Source organism: Ascidia mentula, chromosome 6 (genome assembly GCF_947561715.1).
Source record: "Ascidia mentula chromosome 6, kaAscMent1.1, whole genome shotgun sequence".
NCBI lineage: Eukaryota > Metazoa > Chordata > Ascidiacea > Phlebobranchia > Ascidiidae > Ascidia > Ascidia mentula.
This window is the reverse complement of record NC_138571.1, coordinates 222,049-236,103: the sequence shown is the minus strand read 5'-3', so window position 1 is coordinate 236,103 and position 14,055 is coordinate 222,049. Positions and strand designations below refer to the sequence as shown.

Genomic DNA, 14,055 nt, shown 5'->3' with positions numbered 1-14,055 from the left:
GAAAGCTGTTGTGCAGTTGCGCTTAATACCAATAACATTGGAACAGTCGCCCACAGATGCGATGTAAATTGCGAACCTCTATCGGAGGTAACTTGAGATGGAACGCCAAATCTGGCTATCCAATGGTGAACAAGAGCACGTGCGCAAGTTTCTGTGGTAGCATCGGGCATAGGTATAGCCTCAGGCCACCTATACTATGTTTCCATGTCGCGAGTTTTGCCCATGTATTTGGGCCATGTGACCAAATATGGAAGTGACGCAAATGACGCAGGCCGAGTACTTGGCCAAAACGGCTGAATTTTTGGGCCATCAAAATAGGTGGTCCTTAACTGACTTTGGCCAAGTAATTTTTCGGCCATGTAATGACTGCTGCAGGGTTTAGTAGTTTTTTGCGCAGTAAACAGCAGCTTTTTCGATTAATTTAACGCGCGTTTTGCACGGTGTTTAAATGAATGTCCTCAGTCACTTACAGCCTCCGTTAATCGCTTTTATTGTGAATATATTTCTTTTTTGATGGGTAGCAAGGGGCGTTTTATTACTTTGCAAGTGGATTATATGCCTTTCTCATCCTTTTATGCATGGATGTTATGTTGAACTGCAGTTTTAAATGTAACATTTTGATGGTAAGTTTTGTGCATAAATTTAACTTAGAAAGTGGACAAGAGTGCTGTGGATGCATTGATAACCATATAAAAGTTTTTGCATGTTCATGCAATATATGGTATTACAAATTGGTGAACACAATAGCTTTTCCACATTCTAGATAACTGCATCAGATTAGGTACTTAATAGCTTTGGAGATAAAACACATAGAATGATTTTTTTGTGTCATTTTCCCAGATCCACAGCTAGCACAATGACCAACTGTTGTTGAAATACACTTATTAATGAGTTATGCAAGAAAATGAACTAGAAAATAGTTCTGGAAGTCAAAGTTCATTTAAATTGTTGAACATGCTACATTTCCATTACCCTTGTGAAGATGCACAAACACTCTTAAAAAAGCACCAGGATTAGAAGTTGTGGCCCGACAAGCAAGGACTGTGACAACATGTTCTGACCATTTTGTTTATTTTTTTTTGCAATAAAGCTTTGCTCATTCAACAAGTAAAGGACAATGTAAAACATTCATAATTTTGTCCAGTTTTGCACTTGTATGGCAGTAATCATCTCTCTCCAGTGATTCTCAAATATCTGTAAGATTGACAGTGGTTGTTTTTTTCATTATTAGTAATAAAAGTCAAGTTAAACATACCTCTTGTGTTGTTTGGAAGAACTTTGCCAATCTGTTTTCAAGGTTGAACCATGCTTATTGTACTATGCACACAATTGGAAAAAAATAATTAAAAGTGCGGAAAGACACTAAAACAACTGCCACACAGTTCGAATCCAACTTTTTTGAGACAAAACGTCCGATAGAGACGATTTGTCAGGTTTTCGCACTTTCAAAAACCCCGCGACACGATCAGTGAAGGGCGAAAAATTGTTACGCTTGAATGCGTACGCGACATGGAAACACGACCCGTTTTGGGACCAAAACGTAAAACATGGACCAAACATTTTGGGCTAAGCCAAATCGCGACATGGAAACATAGTACTAGTGAACCGATCAACGATTGTAAATAAGTATTTGTTACCTTGGCGTTGTGGAAGTGGCCCAACAATGCCAACGTTGATGTGTTGGAAACGGCATGCAGCTGTAGGATAATGCTTCAATGGTGCACGCGTTTGTCTGCCAACTTTTGCCTTCTGACAAGCATTGCACTGTTGAGCCCATGTGAGAACTTGCTTATTCATGCCCTGCCAGACAAATTTACTTGATACCAGCTTCTGTGTGGTTCGAAAAGAAGGATGCGCCAACCCGTGAATCACGTCAAATACACGACGTTGCCATGGTTGTGGAATGATTGGTCGAGGGGAACCGGTTGACATGTCACATAAGAGCGTTAAACCGGGTTCAAACTTTATGTCTTGAAGCTTTAACTTGGTATGCGCTGTGCGGTATGCTTGTACTTCTTGGCTTTGTTGAGCAGCAGCGAGGGCGTTGTAATCAAGGTCAATATATGCTTGATCTGTAGAGGCAATGTACGACCGGGACAATGCATCTGCAACAACATTTTGTTTATGGCGTCACTGTCGAGCAGAATGCGGTTACGACTGCTTCTTCGGTGTGAATTTTAAAGGCTTGTGATCAGTGTACGCGGTGAACGTTCGACCTTCAAGAAAATATCGGAAGTGGCGAACAGAAAAATATGACGCCAAAAGCTCACGATCAAAACAGCTGTACTTTGTTTCTGCAGGTCGCAGATGCTTGCTGAAGAAAGCCAACGGCTTCCAAATTCCATTGATTTGCTGCTCCAATACCGCGCCAATGGTTAATACCGTTGAAACCCGTGGTTGCGGATGGCACAAAATGGTTGCACGTTGCAGTGCCATTTTTGCGTTTACAAAGGAGGCATTTAATTCATGTGTCCACTGCAACTGTACATTTTAACCAGAAAATTGTTTATAGATTGCGGACATGATTTTAGCAGCCGCAGGAATGAATCGATGAAAAAAATTAATCATACCAGCAAACTCTTGTAGGCCCTTAATCGTAGTTGGGGGCGGAAAACGTTGAATGGCTAAAACTTTGTCAGGAAGTGGCTGAGCACCGTTGCAATCAATTTGATGTCCCAAAAAATTAATTTGCTCTTTTCCGAAAACGCGTTTAATCACGTTAATGACAAGGAAGCAAGTCGTTGAAAAGTTGTTTGAGATGTGTGCGGTTTAACGAGGAACTCGCAACCAGTATGTCATCTAGGTAAACAAAGGTGAAATCCAATGATGGACAAACAGAATCCATAAGGGCGAATCCACTTTAAAGTTCCAAGTGTCTCATCATGGAAGCTGTCAGGATACGTAGCAGATCATTGCATATCTTAAAAGCTGGCAATAAACATGCGTGTACGATTTCATTGCCGATTTTGTAACATGCACTTTGCCACAACAGATGATGTCATATCACATGCAAATTAGTGCAACCGATGTTTGGTTTGTGAGGATTGTGGCAAGATGTTTAATTTGTTCTGCTTGATTTAGTGAATAATATTTTCCATCTATGATTGGTTTTAGGTGGATTTCACTTCATGACATCAAACGACACCGAGAGAGACATTGCAGGGAGCCCAGTGGCGCGCGATGTTAGTTGATCGTGATTTTCCTGTTTCCTTTTTGTAACACATTGGGGGTGTTGCTTAATATTACGCTACATATTTAAGTTTGCATTCATGGACTTAGGTTGCATTTCCAGTCTGTCATTTTTAGGCCGTCTTGTCAAGTGTGCTTCATTTCAAAGTGTAGCGATAGCAAGGGTTATACATTCACGTAAATTGTGTTTTTCGCGTTCTTCACTGTGATTATTTCCCAGCCGTTTTGGCGTCAAATTAATATCAAAACATGTCTAGTTTCCAAACCACATGTTTTTCCAAACATGTCTAGTTTGTTTTGTCAAGTGATTTGATGGCTACTTTGAAAGTGTTTAGTTTGGTCAATAAGTTTTCCCCGTGTAACTGTCCTTTAACGTCTTTTAGTAATCGTCCTTTCCTTGATCTCCGCTGACCGTTAGTTGTCTTTGTTCTCCGCTTTATATAATGGGTGCTGTCAAGTTGTGCTCTGTTTGGATTGCATGATTCTTCAACTTCCCCTGAGCGTTTTGGCGTAAATTCACTAAGTTTGGCGTTGGTATAATGGCGTTTGTTAATTTCGTGTCCAAAATTGTTCATGGTAAATAAATATTGTTGGAATGTTTGCATCAGGTTTTCAAGTAAAGTCAGGTTGGGAAAACACAAGAAACAAAACTCACGTGCAAGCTTATGTCACATGCGTTAATCAAATAAACTTCCTATCAATCATAAATATTATTGTTAAGGCTCGGCTTGAGGCTCATATTTGACAAATAGGTCGCAACAGGGGGCGTGGGCGCAGCGAAACGATTTCGCGTTTGCCCGTTGACGCCTGACAGTGCGACATTGGGTACCGACATCAGTAGTTGAATTTCACCGAGGTAAAGCTGTCGAGTTGTATAATGACCCCGGCACACAGATGTTTTCCATTAACTTAGCGTGGCTTCGACGTCGGACAACTGGATTCGGGCCCCCAGTCGCTATGTTGTGGATTTCTCTGAACCGAATCATAGTCACATGTTTCCTGCATGCGGGGCAATGGAATCCATTACCGGGCGATAAAGTGACGCGATGACTAATCTAGGCTTGTCAAAGCCAAAAACGCGAAACAGGACCACGCTAGCGGATGCGTTAAGCGTGAGCGAACTCGGGTAACACACTTTCCCTCTTCGCTACTTTTGAATGATGTCATTCTCCAATAATCCAAAATCTCTGCCTGATTTGTAAAACATGCTTGCGACCGGCGTACAAAACAACAGCCAAGGTGTATCATACAATGCCTTTTGAATCACATAATAATTTACTGGTTTTAAAATGCATAAACAACATCTTACCGGTTTGCTTCTCCTTTGAATCACGAAGGTGAGATTCTCGAGGTCGGTCAGGAGGAGCGATGAGTCACTGAGGTCGGTCAGGCGGAGCGATGTTTTACTGAGGTCGATCTCATCAGGGAGTAAGGAGGACACGAATGAAGTTATCTCCTTATCGTTCGCTTCATGAGACCAGCTGCAACATCGAAGTATCGCTTCCTTGGTTGGTTCTCCCATACACGACGATGCGAGATCCTTCAGCAGCTTCTTCTTCGCTTTCCAATCTTCACGTGAACATCCAGGAACTACGGCTTCAATATAGTTGAAAACTGAAGAATCGCAAATTCCGAACGCGAACTTGGCAACAACCTCCCATCTGTCCTTGGTAAGTCGGGTGTATTGTTTCTTGAATTCTTTTAAAGGCATGATCGTCATCAGGTAAACCGCGGAGAAGAATTCTTGCCAAATGAGATGTGAAAAATATCTACGTTTATGTCCGTCCAGTATTGTCAACTTTAAGTTTCCCTGCTTCGTAATTGAGGTATTCACAAATGCATGAACTGTTGAGTCATTTAGTTTTGCGATTTTGAAATCTTGTACTTTGAATACAATTTTCTTGTTCCGAAATCCGTCCCAGGCCAGTTTTGAAAGTTCGTTCAACTGTCTATTTTCATTCTTCAGGTGTTCAGTTTGTGAGTATTGAACACAAGTAGATGCCAGAACACGGGTAAGCGAAATATGCTGAATATCATCATCATGACTCAGCAGGTAGTTGACTGTCAGTATGAAATTAACCGGAACATAACAGTAAGAGAACATGTTGGTGTTTTGTTCAAGTTTGTTCTGTACAGAGTCATATCTTGCACCGCATATCTGTTGTCCAAGTTCTCTCTGTGAGTTTGGAGTTAAGCCGAGTATCTGGACAATAAACCTTGGTCGATGTGAAGGATGGAGTTTATAGAATGGAGCTGGTCTTGACGTGAATATCTTCCGGGAACGTGGAAGCAAATTTCCACTCAACAAATGCTTCAGATAAATTTCTGCTTTGTTCTCTTTATCCAACAGGGGAGTGGGAGATTTACTTGAGAATGATTTAAAAGCTGCTTCATCGACTCCGTCGAAAACAAAGAAAACATCTGGATCACCATTGATTGCTTGCATTATCCCTTGAGCTACCTCTGGATTGTATTCCCAGCTAAGTAGCATGGCATGGAGAAGAAACCGAAGAAAGAGTCATGCTTGTTTCAAAATTGATATTTCGGATTACAACGTAGAAGATGAAGGATATTTTCCCAAACAACTCTGTATGCAAAGCTTGTAAAGCCCATTTTTTGCATGAAGTTGTTTTTCCGATGCCCGCTTGACCGACAACGCCGACAATATTTCCATGCTTTTCCACGTACTGGCGTTTTGCTTCCACTTGTTTGGGTTTAAATTTCTGTTCTGCCTCTCTTTGTGCTGTTTGCTTTGCACGAGTAAACATTTCTTCAGGGCTGATGTCACCGGATGGTCGATCGTAAACTTTAACCAACTCCTCTCTACGATGGTAATGTCCTTCTGCTTGAAACTCGTCATCTATTTGTTGTGGTTTGCTGACTATGGATAGGTTGACTGGTGTTATGTTTCGTTGGGTAATTTCTGCAAGTGATGATTCTTCACTGGCGATGGATTCCACTTTGACTTTCAAAGTTGACTTCAGTTCTTCGCCTACAACAAAGTTTGTTTTTAACTTTTTTTAGTGGAACGTGACTGGTGTTTTGTAGAACAAAGAATGAATGCATACGCGTTGGTTCTTGATGTCACAAAGTAAGAAGATTAACCGGTAAAGTCGTGTTTTGTAACATGAAACACCCACATAATCAAATAAAATCTATGACGCAACGTATTTGCATGTGTTGATTAAACAATGGCGAAAATTTTTGTCCTGTTTCACTCAACAAAAACTGACACTCAGTTGTTTGATTATATTGCTTTATGACGTAATAAAATGTACCTTCGAGAACGGATAAAGTTCCGCCACTTGTCGCTTCAAGGTGTTGTGATTGGACAAAACCCATGCCCCGAAACGATTTGTAGTCGAAACTAGGGATGCACCGAAAGTTCGGTTTGCCGAATTTATTCGGCCGAAACTAAGGTTTACGCAATTATTCGGTTTCGGCCGAATATTTCTGCAAAATTCGGCCGAAACCTAAACTTTTTTACTGCATGCAACACTAGTACGCTGTACGAATGTGTTCGTTTCATTTGTTGACTTTCACAGAAATGATAAAAATCAACTTTAAGCAGTTGGTACAGAAGACGAGGTTATTCTTTCAGTGCCGAAAAAGGCTGTATGATATAGGATTGGACCCAATCCAGTACACGTTTTGTTTAAATTTATTCCGTTTAAAGAGGTGAATACCAAAATTAGTTTCGGTTTATTCGGCCGAATTAATTCGGCAACTTTTGCCGAATATTCGGTTTCGGCCGAATATAAAAATACCTGTTTCGGTTCATCAGTAGTCGAAACGCGAAGGACGAAATGTCCGAAAACCAGGCAATACTTTGTAAGAATGTTCTGTAGTTTGAATAGCGTGGAAGAAATGGAGAGGTTTTTGTGTTGTTGAGGGCTGCAGACAGGGTGTACACTCTGTTTCGACCTGTAAGGTCTCTTACTCTGTTGGTAGTTAGTTTGGTCGAAAGGTACCACAAAATGGAGACTAGTGTGCCCGCTAGTGTAAAAGCTAGCACAGGGCCACAGTCAACAGCTGCACTGATAAGACCTTACAAAAAAATAAGAGTGTGTCCACCCTGTCTGCAGCTCTCAATTATTATGTTTTTGCACATATATTATGTTGGATTTTGTTGGATATATTATGTCGGGATGCTGGCGGGCGAAATAATCAGTGACAAAGGCCGGTTGTTTCCTTGGCTCTTAAAGATGTTGAAGTTGTTTTAATGGAAACTTGGTCGCTAAATTGTGTATGTAGAGTATTGTAATGTTTTGTGTTTCCATCAGAATAATCTTAAGTCAATTTATTTCGCAAACAACAAAGAATAATCACAGAACTGATTTGAGTGAGAAAAACTAATTGTTTTGTCGGTTGATGCTGACAGGAGGGCAATGGAGTCCTTATCAGCCAGCACCACTATGGTCAGGTATACGAGAAACTGTAATAACTGCGACACAAAACTTTACTAAAATGGACACAGATGTCTATAACATAAACAAAAGAAGGAAAATGAAACAAACAGCAAACTACAGAAAAAATAAAAATAAGATCAAACAACAAGAGAACATTGCAAGAGTGAGTTAATAAAAACAACGCAATCCCAATTTGTATCGAATCAATGTGAGCACAAGCATAATAATAACAACAATCCGTTCTACTACAAAGCCGAAAGCAGATAATCTGTGTCATCAAATACCCCAGTCGTCGATAATTTATGAATATGGAAATTGCATGTGAGGTAATCGTGTATGCGTGATAATAATGAAGGAGGCATAATTAGCCAAGGAATCTAAATTCCTGATCAACCACAATAGCTGGGGATGGCCACTTGCCTGATGTAAGGACTGATGTTGCATTGAAATTGCAGCCAATGCATCCTCGGCCAACAATAATGGCCGCCATTCAGGCAAGTTGTTGCATACAATGGTCGTAAGTAATTTAAGTGCCTTGGGGATATAGTTGTACGAAAGCTAAGCTATGTAAAAGGCTAATGTAGAAACACAATATGTGTTGTGTTGATAAATTTGTGTAAAGGAAAACGATTGAGTCTAAGATTGATGCCAAAGTTACTTGGCAAAAAGGCAAATCATGCATGCATTTTTTATTCGCCACAGTAATTCAAAGGTTTTGGCATTGGTCATGCAATTACTCCAAAAATGTTGTACAAGGACTGTTTGTGATTAACTTAAATTGCGATTTTTTTGTGATGTAACTTGGTTTAAAGTGTAGAATGTGCAAATCCCTAAATTATCCAACACCAAACTAATGTGTTCCAGTTCCAATAATAAACATTGGGTTTGTGGGTTTTAAATAATTTCTGGTCTTTGCTCAAGAATTTATGAAGACGTTCCAAAAAGACATCAAAATTGTGCTTCGAAAAGTTCAACTATTGTGGAACACCTCTGATTGCATTTTACATGTTGTTATTCTAACTGTACGCAAAACATGTAAACGTTTTGTCAACTTTTTCATTGTTTTGAGGCTGGTGTGTGCTTTGGTAGATACTGGGGCAATGTTTCTTTGATTAACCAACAGTGTTCAGAGACGTTGGTAATGACTTAAAATCTCCCCGTTGGACCAAATTGACGCTTATCTAGAGTTCATGGTAGATTAGTTTTGCTCAGGGGAAAATCTCTACGAATGTTCGATTGTGAGGACTGGTTATCACCACGTGTTTCTATGTGACGTCAGGCGGCACTCGTCACCACTTAATTTTGGGCTTGGAATTTCTCCAGGAATCCGTTATAGTTTTGGTAACGTCGTAGATTTGTAACACGCTAATTGGTCATTTCCCAATAAAAATAAAAACGTTGCTCGTGTATTTTTATGTTTTATACTTCATGTGCATTACGGTCCTGTCACACATGAGAGTCCACCTTGGCCGCGCGTTCCCAGATTTTAGCGAAAGGCCTTCAGTGCAGGACTGCATGTTAACTTGAATGTTCACCAAGTCGAAATCGCAGTTTGGGTTGGGTAAGGTATTAGTTTAGATCTAAGATATCTCGCCCCTTGAAGGTTAGGCAGAATTTCAAGGTCGCCAACCAACTTCGGTAACACAAGTAATCATTCCACAACCGGTGTTTGTGTGAGATTTCACCAATCGCGATATTATGTTCGTACTCCGAATGAAGCGTTGGCAACTTTAGTTCAAACAAAAGGTAAGCACTGTTGACTAGTGTATTGTGTACATAAGTAACCTTGGTTACATACTGTCCCATGGTGTTGACTGTGCACAACTTGTAATGTACGATGTGTGGAAAACGTTCCTTTAACACCGAAGTACATTTAATCGCTGTCTGACGAGCAACGTTTAACACTTGAATTACAAACGAATCGATTTCTACTCAACAAACTTTAATAATATTGCGATATTAGTTGAAAAATATGTCATGCAGAAAACTAAAATTTTCTGACTTTAACTTTTATTCTAGTTGTTAGAACTACTATTAAACCGTGTAAGTGACTTGGAAGTTTACATTCGATTCCAACTTTAAGCCTCTATCGTCTGCTCGAAAAGGTTTGTCTGACTTGAAAGGTTTGTCTGACTTGATTGATATATGAATGTTTAAATGTTGTATGGATTATGTGAACTTTAATCAGATCAAACATATGTATCAACGTGTCTGCAGGTAATGTTATAAACGCTTATACATAGATAGGATTTGATTTGACGTTACCTTGTTCTTGGGGTGAAGAAAATGACATCTTTGGCTGCAAAGATTTTAAACGATTTAAAACAAAATAGAATAAATATAATTTTTATGAAAAAAATGTTATTAAGAAATGGTAACAATTAATAATGATATTCGGCCGTCTCAATTCAATATATAACTTACCTTATGGCTTGGTTTGGTCAGGCTTTCATTATTACTTGATCCACGTTCAATTCACTTTCGACCATACAACAAATAATATCTTTTTCTGTAATAAAACCTAATTCCTAAACCTGCAGGTTTCATTGCACGAAGTCAACAATAAAAGTCTCAATATGTTGCTGACTCTACCAGGCATAACATTGAATAAATTCAAAGCTCTTCTGGCAGAACTTATTTATTCGGTCGACGCTTTGAAATTGCTTGAATAAAAATTTCCTTTAGCAATTCAAACATTTACTGACATCCTGAAACAAACCCAATGCATTTAAATGATTTTGGATGTCATACACTTGTGATAATAATTAACAATTCCTTGCATTCACAACAACAATCCTTCGATGAACAACATTCAACCAAACACGTCACGCTTTAGTGAACACCCGGCTCTTTCTGGAGAGAAAGGGTTGATGGAAAAGATGGTCGTAGATTTGGCAACACTGACATCGACAAATTCGAACGCCTTGTGTTTGTCTCGCTCAACTTCTATAAAATCATCTTCCCCCATAGAAATATTACTTTCAGATCATTTGTTCTCGTTTGAAGTTAGTTTTAATCTTGTCAGATTGACGACTGACACCAACGTTGACCAACCGCTTACTTCGTTCAACTTCGATGGAATTTCACACACGACTTTCTCTGTTTAACCTATTTCAACTACAACACTTGTTGGAGATATCAGGTGTCCAAATTGTGACAAAGCAAGCAGTGATCGTGTAGGAATCATCATTGCAACAATCCCACGGTCAAACGTCTCAAAACTTTCACATTCACGTAATGGAATATCACAAAGTTTTGTAGAAATACTGTTATGCAGATTCGAGATTTTCCATTACAGAAAATGCGGCCCGTGTTTAACATTAGGATGGCGATGTTCTACCAGATGGAGAACATTTCTTACTCGGTAAACTAACCTGGTAACAGAACAAACAACAAGTCGGCTTTATGACGGGACAAAAGTCAATTTTTATGTTTTGTCAACAGAACGCCCCTACTTACTAATATACTGGTGGCAGTTAATACCATATAAGGGCATGGAACGAATGATGGCTAACATTCCTGTTTGTCGCTACGTGAGCGTTCGATCAGGTACGAGTGGTTTCAGCCAAACAATGAAAGTACTTTGAAGGCAGTTTCCCATCTTAACTTGGTAACTTGAATGAAATCATCCAACATCAGCGCGACATCTTGGGTTGTGGATATTTATGATAACACACAGTTATTTTCAGTAAAGTTTGCTCACATCATATCTTAACGTCAAAGTTGTTCCACAAAACTCCACATACAGCGATATATTTTTAAACACGTTCCCAAACCCAAAGTTTTATCACAAAGATAGTTTATCTTTGTTGTTTAACACACATCGAACACTAGCGGCAATTTATACGAAACACGTGACGGATTTTCACTGCCCTCCTAAGCAAATTGTCATTATAAATGTACGTTTGTAAATATTAAATAGCTTCTCCATCACTATTGAACCTATATATGAGATATTTTTTTCAACGGAGCCATGTGTATAATGATGACGGTTCGTCACGCTTCACTGAAGGCGCGAGGAATCACCTACTGTGTCTGGAGAGAAGAAGGTAAGGAGATTTAGGTGAAAGTTCACCGCACAGTGGGAAGATATGCTTGGCGACAAACACCGACATCTGATGCGAACCGTTTCTACTCATGAGCGACATCTAGCGAATCACCTACTGTGTCTGGAAAGAAGAAGGGAAGGAGATTTAGGTGAAAGTTCACCGCACAGTGGGACGATGTGGTTGGCGAGAAACACAGACAACTGATGCGAACCGTTTCTACTCATGAGCGACATCTAGCGTATCACCTACTCTGTCTGGAGAAAAGAAGGGAAGGAGATTTAGGTGAAGGTTCACCGCACAGTGGGACGATGTGGTTGGCGACAAACACCGACATCTGATGCTAACTGTTTCTACTCGTGAGCGACATCTAGCGTCAATTATTTTACACTATTATTAAAGCGTTTACTTTCAACGTTGAAACTTCCTAAAGCGTTGCACTACACATACTAATCAAAGAATCAAATTATTAAACGTGCCGTATCAGTCTATATGTGTTAAATTCTTTCTCTGAATGGCACTCTTTTGTAAATGACTGACTTTTGTAATGTAAACAGTACACAAGTTTTCGCGATTTTCCCTCGCTTCGTCACGTGTAAATGAACACAATGCGATACAAAAAAACAAGCGCAAGGCGGTCGAAGAAAAATGGCACTGTAAACGATAAGCTGTCCTTGGTTGGCATCGTCGCGTTGCGACATCGTCGTGTTGATAATGGCTCATGAATCCCCAATATCTGTTGAGCCCATCTTTGATGGCGTTGAAGCGGTTAATGTGGTGTTGCTCGGCCGTCTCCCTTGCTGATCTTGATTTCCCTTTGACTTTTTGCAAGACCATTACCCGCATGTCGTCCACGCTATGACTGGGCTCGTTGAAGTGTGCCCCCACTGGCTTTTCAGTGTTATTATGTCGGACATCGTTCTTGTGGCCATTCATTCTCTTTCGTAGAGTTTGTCCTGTCTGTCCAATGTACAGGGCGGGTGGGCAGCGTGCACATGTTATTGCGTACATCACGTTCGTTGATTTGCAACTGAATGATCCATTTGGTGTAAATTTGTTGCTTTTATTGCTGACGGTGATGTGGTTCTCCGGGTTGATCAATTTGCACAGAGTACACCTGGTGTTTTACAAGGACGAGTTCCCAACTGTTGTTTGGTTGTATTCAGTGCCGAGGCAGTTAAAAGTTTCTTAAGATTAGGGGGTTACCGATAGGCTATTACTGGCAGGTGTGGAAAAATTTCACTTACTGCTTTGTCTTGTTGAAGAATTGGTTGCAGGTCTCTTGCGATCTTTTTGAGGCGACCAACCGAATAGTTGTAGGTGATTGCAAGTGGTATATGTGTTGGGTTCTTCCTAGTGGACACATGTTTAAGGGATTATTCAGTTGCAAATCAACGAACGTGGTGTACGCAATAACATGTGCACGCTGCCCACGCGCTCTATACATTGGGCAGACAGGACAAACTCTACGAAAGAGAATGAATGGCCACAAGAACGATGTCCGACACAATAACACTGAAAAGCCAGTGGGGGCACACTTCAACGAGCCCAAGCATAGCGTCGACGACATGCGGGTAATGGTCTTGCAAAAAGTCAAAGGGAAATCAAGATCAGCAAGGGAGACGGCCGAGCAACACCACATTAACCGCTTCAACGCCATCAAAGATGGGCTCAACAGAGATTGGGGATTCATGAACCATTATCAACACGACGATGCCGCAGGAACGATGCCGCAACACGACGACGCCAACTAACGGCAGCTTATCGTTTACAGTGTCTTTTGTCTTCGACCGCCTTGCGCTTGTTTTCTTGTTTCGCATTGTGTTCATTTACACGTGACGAAGCATGGAAAAACGCGAAAGCTTGTGTACTGTTTACAATACAAAAGTCAGTCTTTTACAAAAGAGTGCCAATCAGAGAAAGAATTTAATCAAAGAATGACTCTTCTAGTCAACGCAACACAGCACAAGAGAAACGCGGCGAAAGAAGGCAATTAATCCGCTTCGGTGCAGTTAACGGAGAGCTACATATATGTTAACCCCCCACCAGAAGTGGATAACATACGACCAAAGCGCGTGTGTTGAACTGATGAAACTCCATTCTGCTTGCAAGGCCTTCTTTGACGCGGTGGTTCAGCCGTTTGTACCGGTTGTGTCAGGCCGAATTGGGCAGGTTTTAAACGGTGAACAGAAACGGTCAACGTCGATTTTTTTACGTTTGTAAATGCAAAACACATCTCGTCAGTCGTATCGCCCTAAACATAGGCAACAACGCAAATTTCGTTTCGTGTCAGTTTCATTTTACGCCGAACCATGTTGTTATAGCACTAAGGCAGTGATTCCCAACCTTTTTTTTGTTGCGTTCCTTCCTTTGCCCATTTTGGAACTATTCACCTATCTGAAGAAGATGTT

The 14,055-nt window shown here is 40.4% G+C and overlaps 1 pseudogene; it reads right to left on the bottom strand.

Moving 5' to 3' along the window:
• Positions 1–6,531, bottom strand: part of LOC145906399 (NACHT, LRR and PYD domains-containing protein 3-like) — a 31,962-nt pseudogene extending 25,431 nt beyond the window's left edge.
• Between the last annotated feature and the right edge of the window lie 7,524 nt (positions 6,532–14,055).